The sequence below is a fragment of the Staurois parvus genome, unplaced genomic scaffold, assembly GCF_062004578.1.
Source record: "Staurois parvus isolate SC_StPar_1 unplaced genomic scaffold, SC_StPar_1.0 ptg000195l, whole genome shotgun sequence".
NCBI lineage: Eukaryota > Metazoa > Chordata > Amphibia > Anura > Ranidae > Staurois > Staurois parvus.
The window spans coordinates 1,332,748-1,347,116 of record NW_028317991.1 but is presented as its reverse complement, the minus strand read 5'-3'; positions in this window follow the sequence as shown (position 1 = coordinate 1,347,116).

Here is a 14,369-nt window from a genome sequence, read left to right as displayed (position 1 = left end):
CTATCAGGGGTGTATTTACCACCAGGCAAACAAGGCATTTGCCTAGGGCGGCATTTTTCAGGGGGACAGCACCCTCCCAGGAAGAAGGGACATATGTGGCGTGGGGACCAGATGGGATCTGAAAGAGGCTGCAAGCTGCATATTTGTGTATGCAGAGCCCGACTCTCGTTCCCGGGGAAGCCCGTAGCTGTGAGTCTTTCTTTCTGTTGCCGGGGGAGGGGGTGGGTGGGTGTTAGTTGAAGGCTCTCTCAGGTGGGGGGGAGCAGGGGTGTTGTTGGTCACTGTCAGGCTCTCTCCACGGAGGGGGGAACCGCTCTTGGTCAGTGCCAGGCTCTCTCTGCCAGGGGGGGCTCTGATTTTTGTGTTGCCTAGGGCAGCACAAAACCTAAATACACCACTGCCTGCTATATGCAAGGATGTGTCACAGTGCGGCCCTTACCTCCTCTTCTGAAGTCCCCTGCTGGCGCTCTCTGTTCTTCCTTTTCTGAGTGCGCTACCATAGCAAGCTGCTTGCTATAGGGGATCAAGTGCGGGCATGTCCCTGAGCTGGGCTGTGTGGATCCATAGACACACACAGCACAGCTCGGCCCCGCTCCCTCCTCACTGGATTTTAGTGACAGCAGCAGGAGCTAGTGCTGCTCACTGCTATCAATCTGTCCTGAGACCAGGAATAGAGACCAGTGCTGCTGCAGACAAGCACAGAGCTGGATTCAGAAAGGGCTCAGGCAAGTATTTAGGGGGGAAGTGAAAGGAGGGGGGGGGTAGCTGAAGTCTTTGGTTTTTTTACTTTAATGGAAGTCATGCATTAAGGTAAAAAAACCTTTTGACTTTAGAAGCATTTTATGAATTTTGATGGAGGAGTAAAGGAACTGATGAGTGGAGGAACTCCAGTGCTAGCTGCATGTGATATCTCAGGGCAGATTTTCTAATGGCAACAATAATGGAACATTCCTGTGCAATGTACATTAACATGGCTGCTTGAAGTCTCTAGAGACAGTGACAACACTGGAGCATAATTGGGAGACAGAGACATAGCATTGTCATCCTATAACATATGGGCAGCACAGCGGCTAAATGGTTAGCACTTCCTCCTGGCAGTACTAGGGTCATTGGTTCGTAGCTCAACCACAGCACCACCTACCTGGAGTTTGCATGTTCTCCCTGTGCCTGCGCGGGTTTCCTCCAGGTACTCCGGTTTCCTCCCACACTCCAAAGACATGCTGGTAGGTTAATTGGCTCCTGTCTAAATTGTCCCTACTATGTGTATGTATGAATGTCAGTTAGGAACCTTAGATTGTACACCCCTTGAGGGTTAGGGACTGATGTGAATGTACAATATATATGTAAAGCCCTGCGTAAATTGACAGCACTATATACTGTAAGTACCTGCAATAAATAAATAATAAGAACAGTAAGTGCCTGAACAAGGTCCTTAATTTCAGAATTAGTCCTCATGCACACTGGACGTTTTTACAGCTGCTGGTTTTTGGCGTTTTTTCTACAGCCAGTAAAGTCCCCAACATGTTATCCTATGTGTCCATGTACACATAGACGGTAATCAGTGTTTTTGGCAGGGGTGCTTTTTTAGCTGGAAAAAAAACAGAACTAGTGGGTTTCTACAGGAGATTTTGTAGCTGTAAAAGCGCTCTAACGCTGAAAAATGCGGTGAAATGCGGTAAAATGTGGTAAACCAGTGTTTTTGGACTTTTTTTGAGCAAAAAAAAAAAATTGGGGGAAAAAAAGCTAAAAACCGCAAACATGGAAAAAATGCAGCAAAACGCAGCTAAACGCTAATGCAAAAACGCTAAACAACGCTGAAAAACTTGCATTTTTTACGAGACTTTACACAGCTAATTAAAATGCCCAGTGTGTATGGAGCCTTATCAGAAACTTTGTAATGAAAGCTGTAGATTGAAAAAAAAAATGAAAATAATGTAACAATGAAATTATCATGCTAAAGATTATATAACATTTTAGTGATTGGTTTTACAGAAGCAAAATGTGTTTAAAATATCAGTAAAGCACAGCAAAATGGAAAACACTTTAACGGCTTCCCGTCTGCCCTATAGCAGAAATACTACTACAGGGTGGCACATATATACGTGATTGGGCATTATCAGGTAGGGGCCGCCATTTGCGGCCATAGTTGTCAATCACCGGGTCCCAACCAGTGATTAGTCGCCGGCGCCCAGTGATTGCCAAGGATCTCCGATGGGGGGAGAGAACTGTTAGTCAATAAAACAGTTCTCTTCCCTGTCAGCTCCTGCACACTGCTTTGCATGGCTATGCACAGCACAGCCTTGCAAAGCAGTGTGCTTACAGTGAAGCACACAGCCCCAGCCCCATAGTAAAACACACCCAGCTCACAATTGACCCTTTGATCACCCCAGATGTTAACCCCTTCCTGCCCAGTGCCATTAGTACAGTGTCAGTACTTTTTATTAGCACTGATCACTGTATTGGTATCACTGGGGATGTCAGTGACACCAAGTCAGTTCCCCCAGGGTCAGAATGCCCGTCGCAGTCTCGCTATAATGCTGATCGTCACCATTACTAGTAAAAATGGAAAAAAAATCCCAGTATATATACCGCCATTTGTAAACGCTATAACTTTCACATAAACTGATTAATTTACACGTATCAGGATTTTTTTGTAGCAAAGACACGGAGCAGAATACATTTTGGCCTAAAGTTATGACGGAATTTGATTTTTTAGAATTTTTTACTGGACATGTTTAATAGCAAAAAGTAAAAAAATATAATTTTTTTAATACCGCAAAAAAATAAAAAACGGCGATCAAATACCACCGAAAGAAAGCTTTATTCGTGGGGAAAAAAGTACATAAATTTCATTTGGATGCAGCATTGCATGACTGCGCAATTGTCAGTTAAAATAACGCAGCGCCATAACGCAAAATATGGCCTGGTCAGGAAGGGGGGTAAATCCTCTGGAGGGCAAGTGGTTAAACAGGCAGATTGCAGAATTTTAGAACGCCATAATAAAATTCCAGCCTCCACCTAACTGTGCATCAGCATGGCTGCTTGTAGTCTCCATTGGGGGAGCATGTGAAAGGGTGACAACACAGGAAAAAAAATTGGGAGACAGGGACATAGTATCATCACCAGGGGAATGTCTAAACAAGGACTTTCATGGCAGGATTATCATGTAATTTTTTTGTGACGGCTGCAGATTTAAAATTTCAGGTTAAAGCTTAACCTCCCTAGTGGTCTGATTATGTCAGTATTTCTGTGCTCAAAGCGGTACATTTTTTTGCATGGAAATATGTTGTTTTTTTATTGTAGGCCTGTAATTTTTAGGAATAACTCACTGAAATCTGTCCGAACAAGAGTCTAGTAAACATAAAATTTGAAACATGAAATCAGAAATTATAATTTAATAAATAATCATAAAAAATAATAATATAATAATAATAAATTTAATTCAATAATATAATACAAACAAAAACACTGAAATTTGAAATATAGCGCCAAGTTCGCACATCACTGATGACGAATTTCCCCACGGATCATTATCACTCAATTCTGCAAGTGGTTCTAATTTACTATCGCTGTTCTCTAGCTGGTCTCTATCACTTTGACCTAAAGGGACGCTTTTTGGCCTCCATGGACGTTTCTCAGTTTCCAGGCAGAAAGAACAGTAAAAATGCAGGCAGGGCGCCGGACAAAGCACTCGGGACAAAATGTATGTGAAATGGTTTGATACAGGAATGTTATACTATGTGATTTTAGTGTATTTAGTGAATGTCACTTTTTAACATTTTTAAATTTCCCGCCGGTTACGTCTCCCGTACGTCTCGACGTTGGAAGGAACAGAACCCGAAAGACGGATGCCGGCATTGGTTGGAGGAGATGGCCGGGAACGCTGCAGGAGGGACATCGCGGGAGCGCAGGACAAGGTAAGTGCAGAAGAGATCCCGGAGCAACACTGCAAGGTATTCCCAAGTGTAGCTCAGGGTTACTGCTTTTGGTACTGAAACTTTACCCCAAGCTACACTCCTGGGGAAGTCACGTGTGGAGGGTGACACAACGCGTGACATAATTCCGGCAGACGCCATCTTGGTACACCTTGTTTCATGCAAAGTACACCCATAACATGGGCTTGACTTTTTTTCAACTATATAAAATGGAATAAATAGTGCTGCACTATGGAGGATCTTTTTTCTTCTTTCATAAGCTACATGTGAGCAAGTTGGCTGTATTGAGGTTACCTACCTACCTATCCACTGGAAGGGGAATCTTTTGCTGTGTGTGGCCATCATTGAGGAAAGGGTCTCTGGAGATCGGATAGTAAGGAGATCTTACTCGTGAAGGATCCAGGTGTGATCCAAAAGGCGTATTGGCTCTTTGGGTCATGTGAAGGGGGTGAGGGGGCATTTTAGCCATTGAACGATATAAATCGGCTTGTTTGCACATGCACCGCACCATCTGCATGTCCTGAAATAGTGAAGCACCTTTTTTACAAAAACTCTTTACCAATTTTTTGCTCTTTATTGGACGTTTAATTCTTACTATTGATATTTTCACCATTTTGCATTTTTTAATTTATTTTTTATGTGTTAGTGTTGTGAATTTTATAGTTTTATGTGCTTATTGTTTTGGGGTTGAAGCACTTGTCACTTTCTTTTTTATGATTATCCTGCATTTGGGATTCACTGCGTATACACTCAGTGTATGTTCATCATCCCGATTTTTGGGATTGGGTAGTTTATTATTTTATTTCACCATATATTGGGTCCAATTTAGGACCAAGTTGATTGGTTCACAATATTCACCATTTACAGTTGTGTTCAAAATAATAGTCAGACATCACTAACCGGATCAGTCACTGTTTTTGGTAGAAATGATATTTCTACATGGCAAATAATTTACTAGCAGGCGTAGTAGAGTAATAGAAATCCAACAGACCCAACAGTCATGACATGCATGCTGCTGATTCTGTGTAATTGAATCACTAATTGAAAGGGGCATGTTCAAAATAATAGCAGTGTGGAGTTCTATTAGTGAGGTCATTCATTCTTTGAAAAACAGGTGGCAATTATTGCTCTTATTTAAGGAAGGAAGGCAGCAAATGTTGTACATGCTGGTTACAGTGCATTTCTCTCTGAAATTCTGAGGAAAATAGGTCGTTCCAGACATTGTTCAGAAGAACAGTGTACCTTGATTAAAAAGTTGATTGGAGAGGGGAAAACATATAAAGAAGTGCAGAAAATGATCGGCTGCTCAGTTAAAATGATCGCAAATGCTTTAAAATGGCAACCAAAACCTGAAAGACGTGGAAGAAAGCAAAAAACTACCATTCGAATGGATAGAAGAATAGCCAAAATGGCGCGGACTCAGCCAACAATCAGCTCCAGGAAGATGAAAGAAGGTGTAAAGTTCCCTGTGAGGACTGTTACAATTAGAAGACGCCTATGTGAAGCCAAGCTATCTGCAAGAAGTCCCCGCAAAGTCCCACTGTTGAAAAAAAGACATGTGCTGAAGAGGTTACAATTTGCCAAAGAGCACATTGACCGGCCTAAAGAGAAATGGTGCAACATTTTGTGGACTGATGAAAGTAAGATTGTTCTTTTTGGGTCTAGTGGCCGGAGACAGTTTGTCAGACGACCCCCAAACACTGAATTCAAGCCACAGTACACTGTGAAGACAGTGAAGCATGGTGGTGCAAGCATCATGATATGGGGATGTTTCTCATACTACGGTGTTGGGCCTATTTATCGCATACCAGGGATCATGGATCAGTTTGAATACATCAGAATACTTGAAGAGGTCATGCTGCCTTATGCTGAAGAGGAAATGCCCTTGAAATGGGTGTTCCAACAAGACAACAACCCCAAACACACCAGTAAACGTGCAACATCTTGGTTCCAGACCAACAAGATTGACGTTATGGAGTGGCCAGCCCAATCCCCGGATCTTAATCCAATACAAAGCTTGTGGGGTGACATCAAAAATGCAGTTTCTGAGGCAAAACCAAGAAATAGAGAAGAACTGTGGAATGTAGTCCAATCATCCTGGGCTGGAATACCTGATCACAGGGGCCAGAAGTTGGGTGACTCCATGCAACACAGATGTACAGCAGCTCTCAGAAACAGTGCGACTACAACCAAATATTCATTAAGTGATTCAAAGGAAAGCAAAATCTTCAAACATTTTTCAGTTTATATAGTGAATGTTTGAGTTTGTAAAGAAGAATACAAACACTGCTATTTTTTTGAACCGTCTAATATTCACTTTTCTTCAATTTTTTTAGAGGAACAACACAAATTTGATCTATTTTTCTTCATGTTTTGATTTGGAATAGAATGTGTCGTGTTCCCAATGCATTTGTGTGGATGGAAATAAAAGATATTAGAAGGATTTTGAGCTTTATTCACTTTTTTCAACACACTGCTATTATTTTGAACACAACTGTATGTGGCACACAGTATTATGCTTCCCTGTAGGATTTCATCACAACAATTTTTACAACTATTTTTATTCTGTGATTATTTATTGTTTATATGTTTATGATATTTTAGCTCTGCACCAATATATTTGAGTATTTTGTGTTTACCTCCAGGGGGGTTAATACTGTTGGCGCTATATAAATGCTGTATAATAATAATAAATAAAATTTTAGTGATTGGGTTTGCATCTATGGTAATCAACATCGGAAAAATTGTACAGACCATGTTGCCTTGTTCTTTGTGCGTCTGGCAGCCATCTTAAACTCTTAAAGGAAAGACATGCCGTTTATTACACCCCTCTCTCTCCTCAGTGTTCTGTCTTTAATTGTGACCCTCTAACCCCGCTCTTTGTTTATCTGACTTGGATATTAGTTAGACAATCTAATTATATGACTATACCGCTTTCTGTGAGCCTTCATGAAGGATTACCCCTGCGCTGCACAGTTCGGAAGAAGAATCCGCTCTGTACTTTTACAGTGCATAAACCATCAGCGCAGAGGTTGCAGATCGTAAGTCAGTTACATCATAAAGTCTTTTCTTTGCACTGCTGGTAAACCATGGATTTTATGTAGGCAAAGAATTCACATCTGAAATAAAGAAAACAAAGCAGGATTTATATTCCTGACTTGGTGCATCATGGCTTTCGGAACTATTATAATACAAGACAGATGTCACCGCTGGCAGGATCCTAAAAAACGCTTGACATTAATGATTTCTCTGATGTCTTCATTCTTCTAAAAATAAATCCTATAAGATAAATGTAGACAGACATTAATGATCTTTGAAAAATGTGTGTCTGGTACTGATCCATTGACATCAACACTTTCCCAATCAGTGACCCGCTACAAGTATGTACATCGGGAGCTGGGATTTATTTGCTGTGATTAAGTTATTTATTTATTTATTTATGTGTTCACAAACACATGCAGGCTCCATCTCCGCAACATTGCCAAGATACGTACCTTCCTCACTCCAGACACCACCAAACTTCTAGTACACTCCCTCATCATCTCACGCCTTGACTACTGTAATTCTCTTCTCACCGGCCTACCCAAGTGCAGGCTCTCCCCGCTCCAGACCATCCTGAACTCAGCGGCTAGACTCATCCACCTCACCACCCGCTCCACCTCTGCCTCCCCCCTCTGCCTCTCCCTCCACTGGCTCCCGATTGCCCAACGCATTAAATTTAAACTCCTAACCCTGACCTACAAAGCCGTTCACAACACTGCCCCTGACTACCTCACCAACCTGATCCCCAAGTACCGCCCTACCCGTACCCTTCGCTCCTCACAGGACCTCCTTCTAGCCTGCTCCCTGGTCTCCTCCTCCCATGCACAACTGCAGGACCTCTCCAGGTCCTCCCCCATCCTCTGGAACTCACTGCCCCAATCCATCAGACTGTCGCCTTCCCTCTTCACATTCAGGCGCTCCCTCAAAACCCATCTCTTCAGGGAAGCCTACCCCACCCTCACCTAACGGCCATTCTCCCTCTTTCCTCCCACCCCTCATTCACCTCAGCCACTTCCTACTGTACCATTACCCCCTCCCTCCTAGATTGTAAGCTCGAAAGAGTAGGGCCCTCTTACCCCTCGTACGTTGTTTGTTATTGTTGTACTGTGCCATGTATTGTCCCCCCTATTGTACAGCGCTGAGCAAACCCTTTGGCGCTATATAAACTCGATGTAATAATAATAATAATAATTTATTATTTATTTCAGGTACTTCTATAGCGCCGTCAATTTATGCAGCGCTTTACATATATATTGTACATTGACATCAGTCCCTAACCCTTATGCTGAAAAAGACAGCCTGGTAACTAGATTGTTTCAGAAAATGTCCACGATGGCAGCCCACAAAAAACCTTGAGGTGACAGAACCTACACACAACAACCCTGCCCCATCCAAATGCTGATCTGATTATTATTATACAGGATTTATGGCGCCAACAGTTTTCTCATCGCTTTACAATATAACGGGAGACAATACAGCAACAATACAGTTCAATACAAGAGGGTTAGGAGGGCCTGATCCTGGGAGCTTACAATCTAAGAGGGAGGGGCTGGTGGTACAAAAGGTAATAACTGTGGGGGGATGGAATGGTAGGAGGAATAGAAGATTCCTGTGACGGGAGTCACTTTGGGTGGGGGGGGCCCATGGAACACAGCCCCCTTTGGAGGGGTGGGGAGACCCCTGTCTCAGCTCCCCATATCCCTATTATGTGTAAGTCACCCTGTGCCTGTTAGGGGTACAGGGTGAAATGTTCTAATATTGGTGTGGGGGTTGTTCATTGTTTACTGCCATGTGGTCCTATTGTTCTATTGTGTGTCTTGTTTGGTCAGCTGTGGAGTCTGTGGTCGGTGTTCGGACGGGGAAGCGGTAGTATAACGGAAATACCAAAGTGCAGACTGGGTCCGATTCCGTTACAATTCCGTTATTAGCTGAAGGCAGGATAGGCTTCCCTGATCTGATTAGTAGAAGCTTTGACACTTGCTTACATCTTGCTACCTCCCAACTTTTTGAGATGGCAACGAATGACACCTATCAGCAAATGTATGTAGGCCTAAGACACACCACCCTGCCATGCCCCCTTAATGGAGAATTATACGAAAAAAAGATTAGTTAAACCCAAAAGTGCTTTTTTTTACCATTACTATTCCTTTATACTGGCCTTTGAAGTTTACAAATGCAACCATTAAGAAACTGGATGAAAGGTTTAGCACTGGGAAACACTTTTTGAAAGATAAATAGTGCATTTTATATACAACTATATACAGTTGCAAGAAAAAGTATGTGAACCCCTTGGGATTACGTGGAGTTTTGCATGAATTGGGCATAAAATGTGCTCTGAACGTCATCTAAGTCACAACAATAGAAGAACACAGTCTGCTGAACATAATACTACACAAACATTAGATGTGGCCATGGTTTAATTGCACATAACATGTAAACATTCACAGTGCAGGGAGGAAAAAGTATGTGAACCCCTTGGGATTACGTGGAGTTTTGCATGAATTGGGCATAAAATGTGCTCTGAACGTCATCTAAGTCACAACAATAGAAGAACACAGTCTGCTGAACATAATACTACACAAACATTAGACGTTGCCATGGTTTAATTGCACATAACATGTAAACATTCACAGTGCAGGGAGGAAAAAGTATGTGAGGCCCTAGCTTAATGACTTCTCCCAGAGCTATTTGGAGCCAGGAGTGAGCCAAACTTGACTTCAATCAGTGTGATGATATTGGATGTGTTGCTGACAGCTGTCCTGCCCTTAAAAAACACACACCTGTTTTGGGTTTACTGGTTTCAAGAAGCACTGTCTGATGTGAACCATGCCTAGCAGAAAAGAGCTCTCAGAAGACCTACGATCAAGAATTGTTGACTTGCATGAAGCTGGAAAGGGTTACAATAGTATCTCCAAAAGCCTTGATGTTCATGTGTCCACGGTAAGACAGACTATCTACAAATGGAGAAAGTTTAGCACTGTTGCTACTCTCCCTAGGTGTGGTCGTCCTGTAAAAATGACTGCAAGAGCACAGCGCAGAATGCTGCATGAGGTAAAGAAGAATCCCAGAGTGTCAGCTAAAGGCCTACAGAAATCTCTGGCACATGCTAACATTTTTGTTGACACATCTACAATAAGGAAAACATTAAACAAGAATGGAGTACATGGGAGGACACCACGGAGGAAGCCATTGCTGTCCAAAAAGAATATTGCAGCACGTTTGAAGTTTACAAAAGAGCACCTGGATGTTCCACAGCACTACTGGCAAAATATACTGTGGACAGATGAAACCAAGATTGAGTTGTTTGGGAAGAACACACAACACTATGTGTGGAGAAAAAACGGCACAGCACACCAACATCAAAACCTCATCCCCACTGTAAAACATGGCGGAGGGAGCATCATGGTTTGGGGCTGCTTTGCTGCCTCAGGGCCTGGACGGATTGTTGTCATTGATGGGAAAATGAATTCCAGAGTTTATCAAGACATTTTGCAGGAAAACGTACGACCATCTGTCCGCAAACTGAAGCTCCGCAGAGGATGGGTGATGCAACAGGACAATGACCCAAAGCATACAAGTAATTCAACAAAACAATGGCTGCAACAGCACAGAATACGCCTTCTGGAGTGGCCCAGCCAGAGTCCTGACCTCAACCCCATTGAAATGCTGTGGCATGACCTTAAGAGAGCGATTCACACCAGACATCCCAAGAATATTGCTACACTGAAACAGTTTTGTGAAGAGGAGTGCTCCAAAATGACTCCAGATCGTTGTGCAGGTCTGATCTGCAACTACAGGAAACGTTTGGTTGAGGTTATTGCTGCCAAAGGAGGGTCAACCAGTTATTAAGTCCAAAGGTTCACATACTTTTTCCTCCCTGCGCTGTGAATGTTTACATGTTATGTGCAATTAAACCATAGCAACATCTAATGTTTGTGTAGTATTATGTTCAGCAGACTGTGTTCTTCTATTGTTGTGACTTAGATAACGTTCAGAGCACATTTTATGCCCAATTCATGCAAAACTCCATGTAATCCCAAGGGGTTCACATACTTTTTCTTGCAACTGTAGATCAAACCAAAATGAGGGACAAATGAGAAGTAGAGAGGGTCAGAGGGACTTTGTTTCAAATCAGGGACAGTCCCTCTAAATCCGGGACAGTTGGGAGGTATGCTTGCTGACTCCTTCTCTCCCACATGTGGGCCATTGAGTCAACCATTCATAGTGATGGGGCAATAAAAATGTGTGAGTGTGTGGGTGTGTGGGAACTCCAACGTAACTAGGAAGTGTAAGAGCTTTGCCCAATGAGAACAGCCTTGCATTTTTTTAAGTATAGTAATGGAAAGCTTTTCTAAGTATGTGAAGGCACCTCTAGATGGCTGCCCACTATATTTTTCAAAAACTTTTATTCTTGCTTTGGCTTGCCTACATGGGCTGCCAAACCAATGCCATTGTTTCAATACATTTTTATTTAAATTGTTCAAATTTAACGTGTCATTTATCTTGGAAACACTGCAGAATCTGGAAAACCAGCAAATGGTAGAGGAGGAAGGTAGACATCACAACATGTGTTCTCTAATACGTGAAAGATCGCAAGTAATATGCAGTCTTAGTACTGCTATGGGCAGGATTGGAAGACCACTTTGGCTTGATTCTTAGCAAGCAACGTGAGAGTGTCTATAACATGGATATAGGACAGAAAAACACACAAACATGGGAATGCATAGGAACCTATATCACCCCCACTGCAGGTTCTGCAAGGATAGTCACCACAGCGTGGGGTGAATAGAACATAAAGAGGGTTGAAGCAGCTAAAGAAAGGAATGTATGAAGGTATGAAACAGAGGAAAGGAAAGAAGAAATAGAGGAGAGAAGGAAGAAAGAAGAGAGGGAAAAAGTCAGCATGCTGATCATAAATAGTAAGAAACGGCTTCAAATGGATTTGTTTCCCTATTGCTTGGTATGGTAAGGTAACAGTAGGGTAAGGTTTGCAATCCTACCAGACATGCTGAAGAGTGCATACCAAGGAACATCCTCAAAACCAAGTTGCTGGGTAGGAAGGAATTGCCATAGATATGCAAATAATTTTTTTTTATAATTTAAAACAGTTGTGAAAGCTATATTTTGTTTTACTAACAAACATGTTATACTTACCTGCTCTGTGCAATGGTAATGCACAGAGCGGCCCCAAACCTCTTCTTCTGGGGTTCCCAGCCGCGCTCACTACTCCTGTGAGCCACATAGGAAGCCTGTGATTATACATGCACACAGCACAGCTTGCCCTGGTCCTTCGCTCCCTCCTCACAGCCAAGATTGACAGTAGAAGGAGCCAATGGCTCCCACTGTTGTCTCTGAGCCTGTGAGAGGAGAGAGAGAGAACCAATGCTCCTGGATCAATACAGGACTTAGGTAAGCATTTAGAGATGGGGACGGGGGGTGGAAACTAGTGGAAGTTTTTTTTGCCTTAATCGATTAAAAAATCATCCCGTTCAGCAGGAACTGTCCAACTTGCAATCCATGTGTACAGGCTGTTGAATGGTCATGCTGGAAAACCAGAATTTGACCAGCACTTGCAGCCAGTGTACCCAGCTTAACTCAGGTCCTGCTGACCTGTAGGTGAAGTGCATTTCAAACAATGCCTGTGTACACGAGACATTAAGGGGTAGAGGCAAATAAACTGTGCATTTTGCAAGTGCAGTTGCTCCAGAATACCCATATGCAAGGAAAATTTAAAAAAAAATAAATGAATTTTTGCTTACATATCATTCGATGATGTAAGTCAGGAGATCAGAACAGCACAGTGGCTAAATGGTTAGCACTTCCGCCTGGCAGTACTAGGGTTATTGGTTTGAATCCCAACCACAGTGCCACTTACCTGGAGTTTGCATGTTCTACCTGTGCCTGTGTGGGTTTCCTCCGGGTACTCCTGTTTCCTCCCACACTCCAAAGACATGCTGGCAGGTTAATTGGATCCTGTTTAAATTGGCCCTAGTATGTGTATGAATGTAAGTTAGTGACCTCAGATTGTACACTCCTTGAGGGTTAGGGACTGATGTGAATGTACTATATATATATATATATATATATATATATATATACACACATATATATATATATATATATATATACACATATATATATATATATACACACACACATATATATATATATACACACACACATATATATATATATATACACACACACATATATATATATATATGCAAAGTAAATTGATGCTGCTATATCAGTACCTGAAATAAATAAATATAAAATATTCACTTCATTTACTAATGCAGAGTGCACAGTGTACTTGCTTTTAGTAAATCCAGCCCTTAATGTGCAAAGTCATTTTAAATTCCAGAGGTAATTGTAGAGGTAATATACTACCTACCATGAATTATTATTATGAGGACAGCATTATTGTAAATCTCCGTCACTCCACACCCTTTTATTCAGCCACTCTAGGCAGTCTGTGCCAATCCTTAGAGATCTCTAATTATCCCATTTAAAAAAGCAAGTTACAACAAACCATGTAATTTAATAGAAATATAAAAAATATTTCTTAAAATTATGTTAAAAATAGCATAGGAAATCTAACTGTATTTTATACAGTTACAAAAATATCTGTATCTTTCTATAAGATAGGGCTCCAAGGCCATAACCATGTAGAAGAAAAAACAATTCAGGAGCAGCGTGTGGCCATTCCCTCCCAGGCAGTCAGTGGTGAGGGCTGGTACATTATTCAGCAGATCTTCACAGACTCCCAATGATCTTAGAGCAGGGTGGGCAAGGACAGCAAATTATTCAGGTTGTCTGGTTCAGGGATCAAAACATTAATAGCTCCTCCCTGATTATGAAACCAAGACAAGACTGTACATTACAAACACAGACCTCCAAATAGATCTGCTGTAAGTTCTTAGAAGGTAAAACAAATCCAAAACAGAGGAAAAAAAAAAAAAAATACTTAGCTCAGACCTTGAATATTTGTTGCTTCCTGAAAACCCCCGTGTGGTCACTGAGCCTCACTTCTGCATCTTGGGAAAGCAGAGTACCCCAAATCCTGTGGGAATGGGGCTTTTCCACAGTGCTGGAGTGAGGTTCAGGGACATCAGCAGCAACGGTAAGACATGCCCGGAAGACGGGGTCTGAACCAAATATTTGTTATTTTTTTTTTCTAATGTTTTGAGTTTTTTAACCCTTTGAGGACCATAAGATTTCAGAAGGCCAAAAAAATCATTTTTTGTTTTTAAAGTTCGTACACTTCAGTTGCTGTAACTAAGCCATTTCATGAAATGATTGGCAAAAAGCTAGATCCATTTGTTGATAAGAACTAATATTTTGACTCAAACCAAAAAAAAAAAAAAGTATTTTAAGTTCTTAATCAGATAA